Source organism: Rana temporaria, chromosome 1 (genome assembly GCF_905171775.1).
Source record: "Rana temporaria chromosome 1, aRanTem1.1, whole genome shotgun sequence".
In the NCBI taxonomy this organism is placed as follows: Eukaryota; Metazoa; Chordata; class Amphibia; order Anura; family Ranidae; genus Rana; species Rana temporaria.
Window position 1 is genome coordinate 80,723,544 of NC_053489.1, and position 24,102 is coordinate 80,747,645.

Consider the following 24,102-nt stretch of genomic DNA (forward strand, 5'->3'; position numbering starts at 1 on the left):
TCTGCTAAGAGTGGCGGAGGTTAAATACCTAGGGGTGCGAGTAACCAGGAACTTGAGAGATTACGTCCCCCTGAATGTAGAACCTCTGTTTACTATTATTAAAGATAGAACCCAGGCATGGGCACGACTGCCTCTGGGGGTTATGGGGAGAATCAACTTAGTGAAAATGATTTTACTGCCTAAAATTCTATATATGGTATGGCACGCTCCCTTATACATACCTCTTAAAATATTCAAACAGATAGAGGCGATTTTGAATTCTTTTGTGTGGGGTACGGCTCGTCATAAACTAGCGTGGCATACACTTAAGAATCCTACTACTGAGGGTGGATGTTCTCTTCCTGATGTCCAAGATTATTATATAGCGTCACAATTGTCGCATGTGTACTATTTTAACATGACTGAATCCCAGGTGTACAGGGCGTTGGTGTGTAATAGGCCGAACAGCCCTTTTCATACCCCCACACAGGCAATATTTCGGAGGGGTCATGGGGGGGAGTAGGTCATCCTGATTTGGTGCTGATATCCTTATTCATCACTAAAAAATATGGGATATAGCTCTTAAGAAACAGGGGCGAACACACATGCACTCGCACACCCCGTTATGGAATAATGTTTTTTTGCCCGAGTTACTTAAAGTGCCAGATCAGGGGTTATGGGCGGCGTATGGGGTGCTATATATATCACAGGTTCTGACGAGCTCTGGTCCCAAGCCGTTTGCGAATCTCAGAGAGGAATTTTCCCTACCACCACAGTTCTTCTTTAGGTATCTACAGCTTAGGCATGCGCTTAGAGCGCAGATGGAGAATGTTGAGGTTGACCTGAGGACCCCACCAGTGCTGGATGTGGTCTTTGGAGCGGAACCCAGCAAAACTCACATGTAACCTGTACTGCATTGTTCGACAGCGTGGGATTGACAAGGTATCACAGTCAGCAAAGACGAAGTGGGAACAGGATGTGGGCCCTATAGATGACGCTGACTGGGGGGAGATTCTGGAGGGGGTTAAGACTAGACATGTGCACAGAAAAAAAAATCGTTTTTTTGTTGTTCTGTTTCGTATCGTTCCGTAGGTTCGTTTCCGTTCGTTTTTCGTAAGACGCCCGTTTTTCTGTTCGTTCCCGTTCGTTTTTCGTACGACGAGATTTTTTAGTATTCCGATCGTTTCGTATTTTCGTTACCGTTTTATTTTCGTACATGCGGGATGGTTCGTTATTCTGTTTAATTCATGTTCGTTACTTGTTAGACAATAATTTTCGTGAATTTTCGTCAATGATTTGCATTCTGTGTTTTGGATTCCTTTTTCTGTTCGTGTTTTCGGTCGTGTGTTCGTGTGACATCTATGACAATTTGTTATAGATGTCATGTGGGCATGCGACTGAAGATACGAACAGAAAAAGGATTTTCGTCATTTTGTACTTTCGTAAATATATTGTGGGATTCGCGGCACTTTCAACACGCGGCTCATCCATATTAACGATTGTTAAGCCCCATACACTTGGTCAGACTTTTTTAACAACAAACATAAAAACGATCGTTTTCCGTTCGTTCTCAGAAAATTTGTTCGTTTTTAAACTCCATCAGAAAACCATTTTTGGGCTCAAAAGTCTTGCCAACTGATCTCAGGGGAGGGCTGGCAGGGGGGGCAGGGTGTAAATCTCCCCCCAGGCTGGTGACACTATGCACAGCCACCGGCCGCCACTACCAAATGCTGTTTATGCAGAGCAGATATATGCCGCTGTTCACCTCCGACAGTGCAGGACTGTGATGTAAGGGGAGGCTCCGTGCGGACTCTGATGTAAGGGGAGGCTCTGTGCGGACTCTGATGTAAGGGGAGGCTCTGTGCGGACTCTGATGTAAGGGGAGGCTCTGTGCTGACTCTGATGTAAGGGGGGCCTCTGTGCGGACTCTGATGTAAGGGGAGCCTCTGTGCGGACTCTGATGTAATGGGAGCCTCTGTGCGGACTCTGATGTAAGGGGGGTCTCTGTGCGGACTCTGATGTAAGGGGGGCCTCTGTGCGGACTCTGATGTAATGGGAGCATCTGTGCGGACTCTGATGTAAGGGGGGCCTCTGTGCGGACTCTTGTGATCATGAAAAATTTTAGACTGTTTTCCTCGATCCATCACTTTTCCACACTCTATGGGCCACTTGACTGAACTTGCCCCCCAGGCCTAAGGCTGCCAGCCCTCCCCTGACTGATCTCCCTTCAGATGAAAATCCACAGAAAAGTTTATTTGGCTTTACTGTACTACTCAGCACAAAAGAGAAGCTGTTTTACTAACTACACTCACTGCCCATTCAAAAAAACAAAAATTGCATCTGTGGCAAGGGATTTGCATTCTGTGTTTTGGGTCCTTTTTCTTTTGGTGTTTTCGGTCGTGTGTTCGTGTGACATCTGTGGCAAAAGATTTGCATTCTGTTGAATCCAAAATGCGAACAGAAAAAAGGAATTCAAAATACAGGGTGCGGGTCTTTTGTTGTGGATGTCATATGAGCATACGACTGAGGGTGCGAACAGAGAAGGGATTCAAACAAGATACAGAGTGCAAATCTTTTGTTGTGGATGTCGTGTGAACATACGGCTGAGGATACGAGCAGAGAGGGGATTCAAACAGGATACAGAATGCAAATCTTTTGTTGTGGATGTCGTGTGAACATACGGCTGAGGATACGAACGGAGAGGGGATTCATACAAAATACAGAATGCAAATCTTTTGTTGTAGGTGTCATGTGGACATGCGGCTGAGGATACGAGCAGAGAGGGGATTCAAACAGGATACAGAATGCAAATCTTTTGTTATAGATGTAATTTTCGTTCTCTTGCCGTTTTCGTTTTGTTGTATTTTCGTCAGATCGTTCGTTCGTATTTGCGGTTGTTCGTTATGCGACTCATTCGTAATCCTGTCGTTTTTGTATTTTGGTGCTTGAATAATGTACACATTATTCTGCGGGTACGAAAATGAAAATTTCCGTACGAAAATAACATTCGTACGAACAGGAATGCACATATCTAGTTAAGACTGCTTCCCCTAAACTGTCGGACATGCTGACCCAGCTGTACATAATTCACCAGGCATACATCACACCCATGAGACTGGCGAAGTTCCAAGCCACAAGAGGCCCCATGTGTCCTATGTGCGATTCTGCTATGGGATCGTTCTATCATTTGATCTGGCACTGCCCAGATATGCAGGCTTTCTGGCTGCAGGTAACGCAATTCCTCCATGACAATATGGGCTCCCCGGTGGGCATGGACCCTAGACTGTGCCTGTTGGGACTGCTACCGGACTTGGATACAGACAAATACCAAGCCATTTTTATCTGTGAATCGCTATTTATGGCTAGGAAAGTGGTGGCTAAGGCTTGGATGCAGACGAGGGCTCCGACTTTGAGGGACTGGAAAAGGGAGGTGAATGCTACTCTCCCATACAGAAAGATGATATATGTGCACAGGGGACGACCACAAAAGTTTTCCAGTGTGTGGGACAGATGGCTGGAGGACGGCGAGACATGCACGGTCTAGGTTGACATTTAAACATGTTTTTTGATATAGGGGAGAGGGGGGGAGGGGGTCAGAACGCCTAAATTCAACAGATTGCTGGTATCTATTATGTTCAGCTCAAATGTGTACTGTTGACTGTATGGGCGATGTTGGTCCACAAATGGTTTTATGTATTCTTTTACTTTTGAAATGTATGCATGTATACTGTTCTCTTTTGCATCACAATAAACTTGGTTTTTCTGGTTAAAAAAAAAAAGACCTCATGATTTGCAGGTGACTGCTCTGCCATGGTTTGAATTTTTTATTTCTAAATTGCCTCAACGGCATTGGTAAAGACTAGGTTTGTACTGATACTAGCATCGGTAACGGTGGCGATACCGAGTATTTGCACAAGTATCAGTTTTTAGTATTAGCTGACTACCAAATCAAAGGTATCAGTCCTTGTGACTCTTTGAGTGTCTGCAGTGATTTCCATTCTACCAAGTTTTCCAGTGGGTCTGAGGGTGTTGTTGGAGTCGAGGCGCAGAACAGTCAATCCAGGTTACCAAGCGGCTCCTTCGGGGAGGGCGCTACATGTGGGGGCTCATCCGGGAAATCTCTTTTCTGAGTGAAAGTAACAAGACAAAAAGCCAGAGACTGAGAACATGGACTTTTACATGGATGGATCCAGATTTTTGGACATTAACAGAGTGGGATATCCAAGAGACCATAAAGAAACAAAGAATAAGTGAGAGCCTAAAGGGGGCCTGCCGCTGAAGTGATTCATAATTTAAAGCTGGGAAAACAAGACTATGTAGCCTCAGACTATATCAAAGCCTTGTATGCCAGAGGGGAATATACTTTTCAATACCATCAGGCAGCTGTTCTGACAATGGGACTGCCTAGAGCTACGGGATAGAGTTTTTTTTTTACTGTTAAGCCCTTATCATCACAGAGCAGAGTGACATCTATGAACAAGTGATACCACAGTCCACCACCTTAGGGGTCTATCAAACTCTACACAACACAAATTGACATTTAGGTGCAGATCATGTAGAGGCCTATGCTGGGCATGTCATTTACCAGCCCCTTCCTTTTCTGAATTGGACACAGTGAGCGATTGCTCCTGTGTCCAGTAATCACTGAACAGAATAACCTATGATAGGGGCGTGGCTTGCATGCATCGTGATGGATGCCTGAGCTAACAGCTCTGACTGGCATCTGGGGATTTCAGATGCTACTAGGAGAATGGTGAATGTGATTCACAATGTGGGACTGATGGGAACGCCTTCTCTGCTTCTTTCTCTGGATGCAGAGAAGGCGTTCGACTACTTGAACTTGACTCTTCGGAAATTTGGATTTGCTGGGCCTATCCTTGAAGCAATACTGGCTCTGTATACTACTCCTACAGCCAGAGTCTTTACCTCAGGTCTTTTATCTAAACCTTTTGATATTTCCAACGGAACTCGACAGGGGTGTCCACTTTCTCCCCTGATTTTCAACATGTTGATTGAACCCCTGGCAGAACATGTTAGAACTAATTCTAAAATGTCAGGAATTAATATTGGCAATCAAGTGCATAAAATAAGCTTGTTTGCGGATGATGTCATCTTAATGATAACTAATCCATTCTCCTCCTTACCCGAAATCCAAAAACTTCTATCCTGGTTTGGCGAGGTTTCATTTTACAAGGCTAATGCCTTGAAGTCACTCATCTTAGACATTGGAGTTGCTGCTGTTAATACAAATTTGTTGCAACATCAATTCCCCTATGTTTGGGCGGATTCCACCATCCCATATTTGGGTGTTCATCTCACAAGGACCACCGAAAAATTATATGAACACAACTACCTTGCCCTTAGAAGTAAACTACAAACTGACCTTCAGATTTTGAGCAAATTCGAATTTTCTTGGTGGGGTAGATTATCAGCCTTCAAAATGGTACATCTTCCACAAGTTTTATATTTTTTCAGGACTTTGCCCATTCCTGTTCCTGTTATGTTTTTTAAGTCCATGCAATCTCTCTTGTCTAAATTTGTCTGGAATGGGAAGAAATCCAGGTGTACTCATGATAGGTTAATTAAACATAGAATGAGCGGTGGAACTGGATATATTGATTTCCAGGACTATTATCATTCCTCCATCTTGTCCCAACTGAAGGAGTGGTTCTATCATACTCCTACTACTCAATGGGGGCTGATAGAGGCTAGTTACTGTACGTATGGTTCTACCAACCTCTGGTTGTTTGGTTCTCTATTGGGTGTTAAGACCCCAATACACTTACCTCCTACGATGCTTGCATCCATACGAACTTGGCAAAAATGTATAAGCTCCACTGGTCTAGCAGGGCCCGGAGTCGAAGTTAGAATTCCCATCCAAACATTATACTTTGTTACTAACAGGATGCCGATTTCCTTTTGGAACCAGAAAGGTATTAGGTATCTGGACGACTTTTATTCGAATGGATACATCAAGACCTTTTCTTCTATCCAATCGGAATATGACCTCCCTCACACCAACGAGTTTCAATATACTCAATTAATGCATTGTCTATATAAACTTGGCAATATTTCCAAACAAGTTAATGCTTTAGCTTGGACCTATTTTTCTTCGCCAATACGACAAAATAAGGGCATTTCTTTATTTTATCAATTAATGCAACAAAAACGAGTTTTTAATAAATCTGCCTCCCATCTTCTTTGGGGAAAAGATCTTAAATGCTCTTTCACGAATGACCAATGGCGCTTGGCCTGTAAGGCCAATCAATCTGCCACTCGTTGCACCTCCTTGTGGGACTTTGCGTTGGTACCTTACTCCGGTAATAGTGTCTAAATTTGACCCCCAAACCCCTGCAGCTTGTTGGAGACGTTGCCCAACTTCAGTCAGAGGAGACATATTCCATATCCATATTCCAGACATATTCCATATATTATGGAGTTGTCCAAAGCTCACAGTCTATTGGGCAGGAATCTTCAATATAATATCTGACCTGACTCAAACACGAGTGGCTCCTGATCCAGCATTAGCTATTTTATCTTTACTAATAGACAGGTTTTCATTTAATCTTCGTAGAACGATAACCCATCTACTCTTGGCAGCTAGATTGTCGATTACAAGAAAGTGGAAAGATCCCGATCCGCCTTCCCCTGATGACGCCATTGACCTCTTGGATTTACATAATTCCTATGAAAGGATTTTAGCGTCATCCTTGGGCTCTCTTCATAAATACTCAATCCAATGGGACCTCTGGAACGTCTGGTTCAAAAACAGGACATAATTCTGTTTACCTTATTTCCTCCGACACGTTGTTTACTAGGGTTGTCCCGATACCACTTTTTTAGGACCGAGTACAAGTACCGATACTTTTTTTCAAGTAGTCGCCGATACCGAATACCGATACTTTTTTTAAATGTGTCCCCAAATGCAGCCATGTCCCCCCCATATGCAGCCATGTCCCCCACATATGCAGCCATGTCCCTCTAGCCATGTCCCTCACATATGCAGCCATGTCCCTCTAGCCATGTCCCTCACATATGCAGCCATGTCCCTCTAGCCATGTCCCTCACATATGCAGCAATGTCCCTCTAGCCATGTCCATCACATATGCAGCCATGTCCCTCACATATGCAGCAATGTCCCTCTAGCCATGTCCCTCACATATGCAGCAATGTCCCTCTAGCCATGTCCCTCGATGCGGCGGCGCGATGCGGCGGCAGCGGCGGGGGGGGGAAAGGGGGGGAAAGTATTCTATTTAGGTATCGGGGGTATTTGCACGAGTACGAGTACTCCCGCAAATACTCGGTATTGGTCCCGATACCGATACTGGTATCGGTATCTGGACAACCCTATTGTTTACTATTCAGATAGGAAATATGAGAGGAGATAGCTCTGGAACACTATGATTCCCATATGGAAAGCTAGTTCCTTTATTTTTATTTGTTTGCTAATGTATTTCTTTCTTTTTCCTTTGATATTGTGATTTGATCTCTTATTGACTTGATACTATTGAGAAAATATTCTACAGAAAATACTCAAAATAACAATTTTTCTTATGATGATTGGTAGTATTATATTGCTTAGCCAACACATATCTGTATGTTAGATAATGAGTATTACTTTGTCTCCTACTGTTACGATGCATTGTGTACTATATGCTATTGTAATGCATTATTTTGTTTGATTGAAAAATATCAATAAAAAACTATTGAAATATAGAATAACCTATGATTACTCTGCTTCAGTTTATAAATGGACAGGAGAATGTGTTTCCTGTCCATTCATCTTCAGTGCTGAGAAAGGGACTGGGACATCTGTGTCCTAAGTCCTTTTCTCTGTCTCAAAAGAGAGATGTACTTAGACCCCCGACATCTCACCAAAGCCCCACAACAGGGCTGAAAAAACAATAAATATAAAAAGAAAATTGTAAAAAAAATTATAAAAAATGTAAATTGTAAAGAAAATATATAAAATAAAAAATTACTGACACCACTCCCCCCTGCCCTACCAACACTGTGTATCTACTGCCCCAACCCCCTCCCCCAAAAAGCATTGTGAAAAAAAAAAACGAATTAAATTGTAAAAAAATCAATACATAAAAATAAAAAAACTACTAACACCAACCACTGCCTTACTGACCCTGTCCACTGCCCTATTAACACAGTCCACTGCCTTACTGACACTGTCCACTGCCCCATACTCCACACCCCCTTCCCCAGAGCACTGTGGGGAAAAAAATATAAAAAATGATTTAAAAAATAATAAACAACAAAACTGTAAAAAATAATAGATAAAATAATAAAAACAAAAAAACACTGACACCGTCCACTGCTCTCCTGATAACTACTCTGATGCCCAACTGGATGACTACTTGACCCAAATGGTGCTTCCCCGACTTTCTGACCAAGTCTGGACTGAATTGGACAAACCTTTCTCTGTTGAGGAGATCTCCCTGCCAATTTCGCAGCTCCCGACTCATAAGACGCCATGCTTGAATGGTATACAAAATGTCAACACCTCTTGAGTCCCATCTTACTCAATACATATAATGAGGCACTGAAAGATGGGGTGCTCCCTCCTTCTATGAGAAATAGGAGAAAATCCGCCAATTGGGACTTTAAGGGCAACAACTCAGGAGTATAAGATTAATAATTTATTCATAATAGAAGTTGATAAAAGCATAAACAGTGCGATGGTGCATGAATTCCCACGAGGATCCAGAAGAGTCCAACGCGTTTCGGGACACTGTCCCTTCGTCAGGGGCTAATATCCAGGCGGGATCACACTATATAATGCAAATGACATCATTGTATGTATTATACATTTACACATTGAGAGGATATATTGGGAATATTATTACAATTTATACATTGTTTATACATTGTTACTTTTTTAGAACTGGAGATCTTTGGTGCTGCGGTTGCGGTGTCTGCACATTTTTTGGACTTGTTTGGATTCTTGGGGACCCCTCTCACCTGTGTCCTGTTTTTTGGATCTTCGGCCATTGACATTGAATAGCGTATATCTCTCTACACTGATGATACTCTAGTCTTGGTGACTTTTCCAGATTCTGGGTGAACTGGGATAAATCTATCCTATTTCCACTGGATCAAACTGCAAGTCACTACCTCTTTTCGATATCTAGGGGTTATAGTTCAGTTACCACTATCCTTGTATATTGCCAATAATCTACGCCCCCCTACTGCTACAACTACAGACACAGACCATACAGTGGAAAGATCTGCCCCTGGATCCCATGGTGAGAACTAATGTCCCTAAAATGGTTTACTTACCTAAACTACTGTATGTTTTGGCTAATTCACCTTGAAAAATTCCAAAATCCATTTTTAAAAGCATTGACTCTATCTGTATTTCTCTCATTTGGAACGGGCAGTCCCCTAGAGTTGCGCTAAAAACTCTGCGCCTCCCCTCACATATGGCAGATCTGGCATTCCCTAACTTCTACCTGTACTACCTAGCATCCCAGCTGGTTAACATTCATGATTGGCTCCACCCTAACTCTGATAATGCCTGCACTACTACTAAGGAAGCCATAGTTTCCTAATTTGAGACACTCCACAACATTGTCTATAGGGGATGCACACCACCTGAACCAGGCATTCTCCCTATTCCAAATGGTTTTTGTGAAAATGTCCACTGATTCATGGCAGACCTCCCCCAACAGTCCTTTGTGATTCAACCCTAACCTTAAGGAGTTATGTTCTATACCTGACCCCATCAGATGGACATCAAAGGGAGTGAAATACCTATGTCTATATACCCCCTCAGGGTTTTTTTTTTCTTTTTCATTTTTTATTGAGATTCAACATAGCAGTCAAATGAAGTACAAAAACATGTGCTTTTCATAATATCATAAAGAACTACATAAACATAAAACATCCCAAATTAATATATATATATATATATATATATATATATATATATATATATATATATATATATATATATATATATATATATATATATATATATAAAATAAAATAAAAATAAACTGAACAAATAAACAAAACAAAATTAAAGAGCCCGTTCTCCTGACTGTTTAAGTTGCTAATATCCCTTGTTTCTTTATTTATTCAAAGTAAATAGGATTAGGCCACACGGGCCCTTGCACCAAAATTATTTAATGGATATGGCTTACCTAAACTGGTATATATTTCCATTAAATACCCCAAAGGGGAAAAGAGACAAGGAAAAAAGAAAAAACATAGTATATAGGGTTACCAATGTTCTCCAGCGAGCCTTACCGGGTTTTACTGGTGGATCATTGTGCCCTATCACTATAAAACTCTCTAGTAATCTTTATTTTATTTCCCTTTATAATCTGGTCCGATACAGCCTATTCACCAAAAACAAAACAAAAAAAAGGAAAGAATTCTCTCCATGGGTGGAAAGCGGGTGTGAGCATGAACCTAATAAGGCACTGCAGAGTCAACTCTCTACAGTATCTATTTTATGTCGTATTCGCCATTGACAAGGGAAACTTAAAGGGGAGTTCCAGCCATTTGTATGTTTATTAAAAGTCAGCAGCAACAAAAAGTGTAGCTGCTGGCTTTTAATAAACATGCACTTACCTGCTCCAGCGACGCGCCGGCCGGGGCTCCGCTCCTCTCCCCCCCTCCCCGGCCGGCGTCTTCATCTTCAGTGTGGGCACCCGGCCGTGACAGCTTTCGGCTTCACGGCCGGGCACCCACTGCGCATGCGCGAGCGCGAGCGGCGCGGCACTGCGCATGCGCGAGCGGCGCGGCACTGCGCATGCGCGAGCGGTGCGGCCCGGTGCCGCGCCGTGTAATTGGCCAGGAGATCGCCTAGGACCTGTGACGTGTCCTAGGCGATCGCCTACAGCAGCCACTTCCTGAAGGCGATTAAGCTTAGTCGCCTACAGGAAGGAGGAAGTGGGACAGGAAGTCCCACTCGTGCTGAAGCCCCCACTCCCCCCCCAAAAAAATTACATGCCAAATGTGGCATGTAAGGGGGAAAGGAGTGGGTTAAGAGGAAGTTCCAAATTTGGGTGGAACTCCTCTTTAAGGATTATCCCGGGCAGCCTCCAGTGACCCTCCCCTAAGGGCTATTCCTTCCTCTGAATATTTGAAAATATTCCATTTTCCCCATGTCTCTATATATGTTTCCTGTCTTTGCTGACTAGTGAGAGTCAAATCCCAGGGTTTTAAATCTTTAAATCTTTTTCTCAACTACAGAAAGACTTTGACATCCCATCGACATACCTATTTTATTATTTCCAACTCAGACATGCGATACATACTCAGGTTGGTTCTCTGCTCAGTCCTATTAAGACACCTGACCTAGAAAAACTTCTGAGAGAAGAAACTTATATCCACATATTACTCCACTTTCATGACAGGCACTAACCCTAGGTTACGGAGAGTTCAAGAGAGGTGGGCCTTCTTTGATATCTCTATCACAGAAGAGAATTGGTCTGAGTTCTGTGATACGTTCAAAACCTGTGTTATCTCCTCGAGGGACAGGGTGATTAAACAAAAAAAAGTCCATCATTCACACCTCACCCCTGCTAGACTATTTAAAATGGGACTATCCCCCTCTGCTGACTGTTTCTGCGGTTGCGGACAAACTGCTGATTTTCTCCACTGCTTTTGAACTTGTCCACTGGTACACAACTTCTGGGTTGTCATAGGCTCCTTCATATCTTCTGCACTCGGTTTGCCAAATATAGTTCACCCTAAAAACTGTCTGTCGGGCATATTTGACGACCTCGCTGTCAAGCCTCAAACTAATGGCGCGTACACACGATAATTTTTCGGCATGAAAAAAAACGACATTTTTAAAAACGTAATTTAAAATGATCGTGTGTGGGCTTCACATAGTTTTTCGGCTTCTGAAAAACGACAAAAATTTTTTTTGAACATGCTGCATTTTTTCATGTCGTTTTTCAAAATGTCGTTTTCCGTGTTGTAAAAAATGATCGTGTGTGGGCAAAAACAACATTTTAAACCCACGCATGCCCAGAAGCAAGTTATGAGACGGGAGCGCTCGTTCAGGTAAACTACCATTCATATTGGAGTAAGCACATTCATCACGCTGTAACAGACAAAAAAGCGCGAATCATCTTTTACTAACAAGGAATCAGCTAAAAACTGCCCAAAGATGAATAGAACTTCCCCTTTAGAGTGCCGTCGTACGTGGTGTATGTCACCGCGCTTTGTTCATAATTTTTCAAAAACGATGGTGTGTGGGCAATGTCGTTTTTAATGATGAAGTTGGAAAAACGTTGTTTTTTGGACATGCTGAAAAATGCCTTTTTTTTTCAAGCCGAAAAACGACCGTGTGTACGCGGCATAAGAGACTACTTTGCATCCTCTATTTCTATACGAGGAAATCCCTCCTGCTGACTTGCAAAGGGTCAGAGACCCCAATGCAGAATATGTGACATCTGTAAGAGGACTAAAGCGTTCCACAAAATATGGGGCAGATGGCTGGCTAGTCCACTGATCCTCTCCCCTGTACTACCATGTTAGGGGCTCATCTTGTGAGTGTTGTATTAAACAGGAACTTCTGTTATGCCCAGGATGTTTAACCACTTAAGGACCGCCTAACACGATATACGTTGGCAGAATGGCACCGCTGGGCACAATCACGTACCTGTACGTGATTGTATAAAGCCCAGCGGTGGGTCGCGGTCCGAAGCTCCGTGACCTCGGCCGCGGGACTCGCGGACCCGATCGCCGCTAGAGTCCCACGATCGGTCCCCGGAGCTGAAGAACGGGGAGAGCTGTGTGTAATATTTTGATATGCCCGCGATTCACGGAGCAGTAGCTCCGTAAATTGCGCGGGCGCTATGCTAAATAGCCGGGCGTAAGGGCGCCTAATGTAAATGATCCCGCTGGGGGCGGGAATCATTTAAATTAGGCGCGTTTCCGCGCCGAGCGAACAGCGCATGCTCCGTCGGGAAACTTTCCCGACGTGCATTGCGGCAAATGACGTTGCAAGGACGTCATTTGCTTCTAAGTGAACGTGAATGGCGTCCAGCGCCATTCACGATTCACTTACGTAAACGTGAAATTTAAATTTCACGAGCGGGAAGGGCGGCTATACTTTAGCATTGGCTGCCCCTGCTACAGCAGGAGCAACCTTGCGCTAAAGTCGCCGTACGGAAACTCCGTACCTTGCGTGCGCAGGGCCCGCGCAACTTTTGTGAATCGGTGGTAGTATGCAATTTGCATACTATACGCCGATCACAATGGCCGCGCCCCCTAGCAGACAACGCAAGAATGCAGCCTGAGATATGAAGGCATAAGGAGGCTTATGCCTGTCATATCCTAGGCTGCAGTCCGCGTAGCGATGTTCCTGAATCAGGGGCATTCGCTACGCGGGAGCAAAACAGCTATTGCGCCGCGCAACCTATGGTTGCGCGGGCGCAATAGCTTCTTGAATCTGGCCCAATGCATTTTAAATGCATTTTTTGCTGTGAAAATTACAATGGTCCCAAAAATGTGTCAAAATTGTCCGAAGTGTCCGCCATAATGTCGCAGTCATGAAAAAAATCGCGGATCACCGTCATTAGTAGTAAAAACAAATAATTTATAAAAATGCAATAAAATTATCCCTTATTTTGTAAACGCTATAAATTTTACCAAAAATAGGTAGAAGAATATGTATCGGCCTAAACTGAGGAAAAACATTTTTTTATATATGTTTTTGAGGGATATTTATTATAGCAAAAGTTTTAAAATATTGCATTTTTTTTCAAAATTGACGCTCTATTTTTGTTTATAGCGCAAAAAATAAAAACCTCAGAGGTGATCAAATACCACCAAAAGAAAGCTCTATTTGTGGGGGAAAAAGGACGCCAATTTTGTTTGGGAGCCAAGTCGCACGACCACGCAATTGTCAGTTAAAGCGACGCAGTGCCGAATCGCAAAAAGGGGCCTGGTCTTTTACCTGCATTTTGGTCAGGGTCTTAAGTTGTTAAAAACCCCATGTTTATATCGCCTGGTAGATGTAATATCGAGTTTATTATTGCACACTGCACGGATTTTCATTATATGTTGGATTAGGAACCTTCTGTTATCTGTGTTGTAGTTTTTGTTTGTGCCTTTTGTTTTATGTCTGTATGTCGTAAAACTGCAATAAAAATATCTTTAAAAGAAAAGAATATCAAAACTATTTATGGTGCACCCAAAGAGAATCACTGAGAGCTCAGCCTCTCTCTTGTGGTAATAGATCATGGCTGCAAGGTCCTCTCACTCAACCCAGCGACCGAGAAGGCCCACTGCGTGTAAGAGAATCATATGTCACAGTTCTGTGTGGGTCTGGACCTTGGTTCACCCAGCAGCACTGCTGTAGTATGGGTGCAGTGCAAGGCTTCCAGCAAAATTGACCCAGTCCCAGTTCTCCTGCTTTTCGATCTTCTCGCTCCCTCTGGTCTTCCAATTGCATGCATGAAACCTCAAACATCTAGCTTTAGTTTTGCACACACAGTCACCGTAATGCGTCAGGTGGCTTCCAGGTTTTTTCCCCTCCTGGAAGCAGGAGGCTGATTTTCCCTCACCCCAGCCGGAACAGCATGAGGACCCAAAGATTAAGCTGATACCACCCCTGGGAACCTCATTAACAACTATGGGTCAGCAGAGAAATCTCCAGAGACATGGCGAGGATTGCAAGGTATCTCCTTCACACCCTGGATACACACCTTTCCAACATCACCCAGGCGGTGTCTACCTTTCTAGATTCACCAAGTTCCATATGGTTTGCCTATACTCTCCGTCACATTGGCTGCTCTGCTGGGTCTTATAAATGAAGCTGAAAAATAACAGACTTACTGTTTGGATCACAAGACATAAGACTTTATATGGCCCCTTGTCAATGGAGCCATATAGTATTGCATTTGTCTCAGTGTTTTAATGCACTTGGGAGGAACAGGTGTAGCACACAGTCCTGCAGCTTGTCAATGTCTATAGCAGATTGTGGCTGGACAGGGCTGAATGTTCTAATCGTAGGTGTGCGCAGCCTATTGCATTAGGGTGTGCACCCCAAAGCCCAAACACACACTACCGATCATGTTCATTCAGAAAGGGAAGGGGCCGGTAAATATGTAATTTACCGACCCCTTCCCCACTCCTAAAACATCCCCGCAGCAACAGCCGATAGAGGAGGGAAGCTGGCAGTGCTGCGGGGGGAGATGGGAGCCTGGGCAGTAGGGGGAATCTGTGCTGCACAGTGTGATTAGGGTGTGCCTGGGCACACCTGGCACACCCTGTGCGCACGCCTATGGTTCTAATTCTTCCCTAACAAACAAAATAGAAAAATAAAAGTTTTGATCTACATACACAATAAATTGTCTGCTGTTTAAGTACTCGCCAGCAGAGGGCTCCTTATCTTCACAATTTTCAGTTTCAGCACAAAGGACAGCTCTGTAATGATAATGTCAGCTGATATGTTCCTGAGTTTTTATTTTAACATGCAACACCTGGAGGAAAAACTAATAGCCAGATTCACTTACGGCGGCTTAAAGTTATGTGGGCGTAGCGTATGTAATTACGTTACACCGCCGCAAGTTAGAGAGGCAAGTGCTGTATTCACAAACACTTGCGTCCTAAGTTACGGCGGCGTAGCGTAAATGTGCCGGTGTAAGCGCGCCTAATTCAAATTGTGAAGAGGTGGGCGTGTTTTATGTAAATAAAGCATGACCCCACGTAAATGACGTTTTGAACGAACGGCGCATGCGCCGTCCGTGGACGTATCCCAGTGAGCATGCTCCAAATTACGCCGCAAAGACTCATTGGTTTCGACGTGAACGTAAATTACGCCCAGCCCCATTCACGGACGACTTACGCAAACGATGTAAAAATTAAAAAATTCAAACGCGGTTCCGACGTCCATACTTAACCAGTTCCGGACCGCCTCATGTACATATACGTCAGCAGAATGGCATGGACAGGCACATCAACGTACCTGTACGTGCCCTGCTTGACATGGGTCGGGGGTCCAATCGGGACACCCCCCCGGTACTTGCGGCGGTCCGGTAATCTTCAGGAGCAACCTGGGATGACGGGGCGGCGGCCCCCTCTGGATCGCTCCCCAGCCAATCCGCTTCCTCTCCCGCCCTCCTCCGCCTGCATTGTAAACACAGGCAGAGGAGGAAGTGATGTCACCGCTCCTCCCGCCGGTATATTCTTCCGGCGGAGGAGCGGAGACATCACACAGTGAGTACACAAGCACTACACTGACACCTGTACACATAGGCATACAATCCCCCCCCCCCCCGGTCACCCCCCGATCACCCCCCCCCCCAGCCCCCCCCTGTCACACTGTCACTAAATAGCAGTGATCATTTACTGATTAGTGTTGCTCACGAATATTCGTATTGCGAATATTCGGCTCGAATATGGCATATTCGAGTATTCGCGAATATCTCGAATTTCGCGGCCAATATTCGCTATTCCGAATATAAAAAAATTGCGAAATTTCGCTAATGCGAATTTATTGCGAACATTTTGCGAATTTTTTATTTATTTTTTTCTGATTGGCTCTGATGCAAAAGAAGGGCGGAGAAAGTATTCTCGAATATTCGGAAATCGAATATTCGGAATATTTTATCAAAAAAAAAATTTTGTGAAATATTTTGACAACTGTGGTAGGAGAACTCTGATTGGCTCTGATGCAAAAGAAGGGCGGAGAAAGTATTTGCGAATATTCGGAAATCGAATATTGGTGATATTTTATCGAAATTTCGCTAATGCGAATGCGAAATTGATTGCGAGATTTTGACAACTCTGATTGGCTCTGATGCAAAAAAAGGGTGGAAAAAGTATTCGCGAATATTCGATTTCCGAATATTCGCAAATACTTTCTCCACCCTTCTTTTGCATCAGAGCCAATCAGAGTTCTCCTACCACAGTTGTCAAAATATTTCACAACATTTTTTTTTTTGATAAAATATTCCGAATATTCGATTTCCGAATATTCGAGAATACTTTATCCGCCCTTCTTTTGCATCAGAGCCAATCAGAAAAAAAATTCGCAAAATGTTCGCAATAAATTCGCATTAGCGAAATTTCGCAATTTTTTTTTTTTTTTTTAAATATCACGAATATTTGATTTTAGCGAATATTTCACGAATATTCGGCTATATATTCGTGATATATCGCGAAATCGAATATGGCGTATTCCGCTCAACACTATTACTGATCACTGCATTTAGTGTCAGTGTGACAGGCAGTTAGTGTCAGGCAGTTAGTGTTAGGTCCAGGATAGCCCCTACCCCCCCAATAAAGGTTTTAACCCCTTGATCACCCCCTAGTTAACCCTTTCACCCCCCTTTTGCCAGCGTCACTAAGCGATCGTTTTTCTGATCGCTGTATTAGTGTCGCTCGTGCCACTAGGTAGCTAGTTTTTTTTTGAGGTTCGCCGCCATGTTTTTATAGCGTTAGGAAATTTATGGGGGTACCTAACGCTATAAAAACATGGAGGCGAACCTAAAAAAAAAACTAGCTACCTAGTGTCACGAGCGTCACTAATACAGCGATCAGAAAAACGATTGCTTAGTGACGCTGGCAAAAGGGGGGTGAAAGGGTTAACTAGGGGGTGATCAAGGGGTTAAAACCTTTATTGGGGGGGGGGGTAGGGGGCTACCCTGGACCTAACACTTTTAACCCCTTGATCACCCCCTAGTTAACCCTTTCACCCCCCCTTTTGCCAGCGTCACTAAGCGATCGTTTTTCTGATTGCTGTATTAGTGTCGCTCGTGCCACTAGGTAGCTAGTTTTTTTTTTTAGGTTCGCCGCCATGTTTTTATAGCGTTAGAAAATTTATGGGGGTACCTAACGCTATAAAAACATGGCGGCAAACCTCAAAAAAAACTAGCTATCTAGCGGCAGGAGCGACACTAATACAGCGATCAGAAAAACGATCGCTTAGTGACGCTGGCAAAAGGGGGGTGAAAGGGTTAACTAGGGGGTGATCAAGGGGTTAAAACCTTTATTGGGGGGGGGGTAGGGGGCTACCCTGGACCTAACACTTTTAACCCCTTGATCACCCCCTAGTTAACCCTTTCACCCCCCTTTTGCCAGCGTCACTAAGCGATCATTTTTCTGATCGCTGTATTAGTGTCGCTCGTGCCACTAGGTAGCTAGTTATTTTTTGAGGTTCGCCCGCCAGGTTTTTATAGCGTTAGGTACCCCCATACATTTTCTAATAAAGGTTTTAACCCCTGATTGCCCCTAGAGTTAACCCTTTCACCCCCCTATTGCCAGCGTCACTAAGTGATCGTTTTTCTGATCGCTGTATTAGTGTCGCTGGTGCCGCTAGGTAGCTAGTTATTTTTTGAGGTTCGCCCGCCAGGTTTTTATAGCGTTAGGTACCCCCATACATTTTCTAATAAAGGTTTTAACCCCTGATTGCCCCTAGAGTTAACCCTTTCACCCCCTATTGCCAGCGTCACTAAGCGATCGTTTTTCTGATCGCTGTATTAGTGTCGCTGGTGCCGCTAGGTAGCTAGTTATTTTTTGAGGTTCGCCCGCCAGGTTTTTATAGCGTTAGGTACCCCCATACATTTTCTAATAAAGGTTTTAACCCCTGATTGCCCCTAGAGTTAACCCTTTCACCCCCTATTGCCAGCGTCACTAAGCGATCGTTTTTCTGATCGCTGTATTAGTGTCGCTGGTGCCGCTAGGTAGCTAGTTATTTTTTGAGGTTCGCCCACCAGGTTTTTATAGCGTTAGGTACCCCCATACATTTTCTAATAAAGGTTTTAACCCCTGATTGCCCCTAGAGTTAACCCTTTCACCCCCTATTGCCAGCGTCACTAAGCGATCGTTTTTCTGATCGCTGTATTAGTGTCGCTGGTGCCGCTAGGTAGCTAGTTATTTTTTGAGGTTCGCCCACCAGGTTTTTATAGCGTTAGGTACCCCCATACATTTTCTAATAAAGGTTTTAACCCCTGATTGCCCCTAGAGTTAACCCTTTTACCCCCTATTACCAGCGTCACTAAGCGATCGTTTTTCTGATTGCTGTATTAGTGCCGCTAGGTAGCTAGTTATTTTTTGAGTTTTGCCCGCTAGGTTTTTATAGTGTTAGGTACCCCCATACATTTTCTAATAAAGGTTTTAACCCCTGATTGCCCCTAGAGTTAACCCTTTCACCCCCCTATTGCCAGCGTCACTAAGCGATAATTTTTCTGATCGCTGTATTAGTGTCGCTGGTGCCGCTAGGTAGCTAGTTAGTGCCAGTAATGCTTACACCCACGCGCAAAGCATACTCCCCCCATATGTGGAATCACACCCCAAAATACATTCTGCTGCTTCTCCTGAGTACGGGGATACCACATGTGTGAGACTTTTTGGGAGCCTAGCCGCGTACGGGACCCCAAAAACCAATCACCGCCTTCAGGCTTTCTAAGGGTGTAAATTTTTGATTTCACTCCTCACTACCTATCACAGTTTCGAAGGCCATAAAATGCCAAAATAGCACAAAAACCCCCCAAATGACCCCATTTTGGAAAGTAGACACCCCAAGCTATTTTCTGAGAGGGATGTCGAGTCCATGGAATATTTTATATTTTGACACAAGTTGCGGGAATATGATAAATTGATTTTTTTTTGCACAAAGTTGTCACTAAATGATATATTGCTCACACATGCCATGGTTATATGTGGAATTGCACCCCAAAATACATTCTGCTGCTTCTCCTGAGTACGGGGATACCACATGTGTGGGACTTTTTGGGAGCCTAGCCGCGTACGGGGCCCCGAAAAGCCTTCAAGATTTCTAAGGGCATACATTTTTGATTTCACTCCTCACTACCTATCATAGTTTTGAAGGCCATTAATTGCCAAGATGGCACACAACCCCCCCAAATGACCCCATTTCGGAAAGAAGACACCCCAAGCTATTTGCTGAGAGGCATGTTGAGTCCATGGAATATTTAATTTTTTTGCCCCAAGTGATTGAATATTGACAAAAAAAATAAAAAATTACAAAACGTTGTCACTAAATTATATATTTCTCACACATGCCATGGTTATATGTGGAATTGCACCCCAAAATACATTCTGCTGCTTCTCCTGAGTACGGAGATACCACATGTGTGGGACTTTTTGGGAGCCTAGCCAAGTACGGGACCCCAAAAACCAATCACCGCCTTCAAGATTTGTGTGAGTGAAATCAAAAATTTATGTCCTTAGAAATCTTGAAGGTGGTGATTGGTTTTCGGGGTCCCGTACGCGTCTAAGCTCCCAAAAAGTCCCACATGTGGTATCCCCGTACTCAGGAGAAGCAGCAGAATGTATTTTGGGGTGCAATACCACATATAACCATGGCATGTGTGAGAAATATATCATTTAGTGACAACGTTTTGTAATTTATTTTTTATTTATTTTTTTGGTCAATATTCAATCACTTGGGGCAAAAAAATTAAATATTCCATGGACTCAACATGCCTCTCAGCAAATAGCTTGGGGTGTCTTCTTTCCAAAATGGGGTCATTTGGGGGGGGGTTGTGTGCCATCTTGGCATTGTATGGCTTTTAAAACTATGATAGGTAGTGAGGAGTGAAATCAAAAATTTATGCCCTTAGAAATCTTGAAGGTGGTGATTGGTTTTCGGGGTCCCGTACGCGGCTAGGCTCCCAAAAAGTCCCACACATGTGGTATCCCTGTACTCAGGAGAAGCAGCAGAATGTATTTTGGGGTACAATTCCACATATAACCATGGCATGTGTGAGAAATATATAATTTAGTGACAACTTTGTGCAAAAAAAAAATCAGTTTGTCATATTCCCGCAACTTGTGTCAAAATATAAAATATTCCATGGACTCGACATGCCTCTCAGCAAATAGCTTGGGGTGTCTACTTTCCAAAATGGGGTCATTTGTGCTATTTTGGCATTTTATGGCCTTCGAAACTGTGATAGGTAGTGAGGAGTGAAATCAAAAATTTGCGCCCTTAGAAATGCTGAAGGCGGTGCTTGGTTTTCGGGGTCCCGTACGTGGCTAGGCTCCAAAAAAGTCCCACAAATCCCTGTACTCAGAAGAAGCAGCAGAATGTATTTTGGGGTGCAATTCCACATATAACCATGGCATGTGTGAGCAATATATCATTTAGTGACAACTTTTTGTAAAAAAATTTTTTTTTTGTCATTATTCAATCACTTGGGAAAAAAAAAAAAAACATTCAATGGACTCAACATGCCTCTCAGCAGTTTCCTTGGGGTGTCTACTTTCCAAAATGGGGTCATTTGGGGGGGTTTTGTACTGCCTTGCCATTTTAGCACCTCAAGAAATGAGATAGGCAGTCATAAAATAAAAGTTGTGTAAATTCCAGAAAATGTACCCTAGTTTGTAGACGCTATAATTTTTGCGAAAACCAATAAATATACGCTTATTGCGATTTTTTTTACAAAAGACATGTGGTTGAATACATTTTGGCCTAAATGTTTGACTAAAATTTAGTTTATTCGATATTTTTTACTTTTTGTTATAAGAAAAATCATTTTTTTTTTCAAAATTTTCGGTCTTTTTCTGTTTATATCGCAAAAAATTAAAATCGCATAGGCAATCAAAGACCATCAAAAGAAAGCTCTATTTGTGGGAAGAAAAGGACGCAAATTTCGTTTCGGTACAACATTGCATGACCGCGCAATTACCAGTTAAAGCAGTGCAGTGACAAATTGTAAAAACACCTTGGGTCTTTAGACAGCGTATTGGTCCGGGGCTTAAGTGGTTAACATTGGCTGCGCCATCTTTTTGGTGGTTTATCTTTAACGCCTGAAAACGCTTTGCGTAAACGGCGTATCTTTACTGCGACGGGCAAGCGTACGTTCGTGAATAGGCGTATCTCGCTGATTTACGTATTCTAGGCGTAAATCAGCGTACACGCCCCTAGTGGCCAGCGTAAATAGACAGCTAAGATACGACGGCGCCGGCGGTCGTATCTTAGCAACATTTCTCAATTTGAGAATACGCTTAAATATACGATGACGCAGATTCGGAGTTACGACGGCGAATCTACTGATACGCCGTCGTATCTCTACCTGAATCTGGCTATAACATTGTCTGTAGTTGTACCTCCAATTAACTATTACATTTAATGCATTTTCAGTTTGCAGTAAACCCTCCCTTTCCCTGGATTGTCATTCAAGAGAAACTGACCTGCAATCTTAAGGTACTGCTCAATCTCACAAAGATAACGAATACCAAGCACAAATATGTTATTCTTTAGGTTTTCCGATAATTAATGTCCTTTTAACAGAAAGCTACAGGCAAATGACCAATTGAAAAATGAAAACCCAGGCATTTTGTTCTTTAATTGCATTTTGTTTTTTTAAATAGATTTTTGGCCTAGTAAAACTCCAGAACTCCGTGTTCTTCTATGTGTATGCTCAGGACTCGCTGCTGGGCTCTTCTGTATGTATGCTTAGGCCCCCGCTACTAAGGCTTCTGTCATTATGCTGAGGATCCCCTACTGGGGACGTCTGTGTGTATCATTAGGACCCTGCTACTGGAGACATTGCTACTTGGGCCTCAAGATCCAGCTACTGAGGCTTCTGTCAGTATGCACAGGACTGTTTTACTGAATCTTCTGTCAGCGTGCACAGGGCCCTTCTAATGAGGTTTCTGTCAGTATGCGAAGCACCCTCCTTCTACTGAGGCTTCTGTCAGTATGCACAGGGTCCTGCTACTGAGGCTCCTGTCAGTATACACAGGACCCTTCTACTGAGGCTTCTATCAGTATTCACAGGACCCTTCTACTGAGGTTTCTGTCAGTATGCACATGGTCCTGCTACTGAGGCTTCTGTCAGTATACACAGGACCCTTCTACTGAAGCTTCTGTCAGTATTCACAGGACCCTTCTACTGAGGCTTCTGTCAGTATGCACAGGACCCTGCTACTGAGGCTTCTGTCGGTATACACAGGACCCTTCTACTAAGGCTTCTGTCAGTATGCACAGGACACTGCTACTGAGGCTTCTGTCAGTATGCACAGGACCCTGCTACTGAGGCTTCTGTCAGTATGCACAGGACCCTGCTACTGAGGCTTCTGTCAGTATGCACAGGATCCTGCTACTGAGGCTTCTGTCAGTATACACAGGACCCTCCTTCTACTGAGGCTTTTGTCAGTATCCACAGGACCCTCCTTCTACTGAGGCCTATGTCAGTATGCACAGGACCCTGCTACTGAGGCTTCTCAGAGTATGCACAGCACAGGGCTCTGCTGCTGAGGCTTCTTGGAGTATACACAGAACCCTGCTATTGAGGCTTCTCAAAGTATGCACAGGACCCTTCTACTTAGGCTTCTGTCAGTATGCACAGGGCTCTGCTACTGAGGCTTCTCGGAGTATGCACAGGACCCTTCTACTGAGGCACTTTGGAGTATGCACAGGGCTCTGCTACTGAGGGTTCTCGGAGTATACACAGGACCCTTCTACTGAGGCATCTTGGAGTATGCACAGAGCTCTGCTATTGGGAGCTTCTCTGTGTATTTTCAGGACCCAGCTACTGGGAACTGCTGTGTGTATGTTCAGGACTCCCTATTTCATTTGTTTTGCTTAAGATTCTGCTACTGGGGGCTTCTATGCGCATGGGTAGCAGGTACTTCCCCAGACTGATCTAATCAGTCTGCTGCAGCAGCGTGGGCTTTTTCACCTCCCTCTTTCCCTCTTCACACACAGACTCTCAGAACTGCTTGTTTGTAAGCTCCCTATTGGAGGTTGTCTGTAAACTCCCTATTTAAAGAGCCTGAGACAATCATTAGACAGCAGCAAAGGACTGTGTGAAAGAGATAAAAAGCCAGAGGAACTAGGCCAGAGCCTCTTTTTGCCTGCACCGCATCAGGAGAGCATCTCCTGCACTCTATGTGTGTGTGTGGAATCGTGGCCTACCAAGGGGCACACAGCCTGCAACTCCAGCCCAGAGGAACAGATTGTTCATGCAGCTCCAGCCCGGAGGAACAGACTGTCCATGCTAAAGAAGGACACCCTGCAACAGCTCAAGGACTGAATGCCACTGCGACACACCTGCATCTAAGATCGATCGATCGCTCAGGGGAGGACCACTGACTGTGTACAAGATTTGGTGAGGAGGCTTTGCCCAGGAACCTGTAATGCTTTTCATAGAATACCACATTCAAATATTG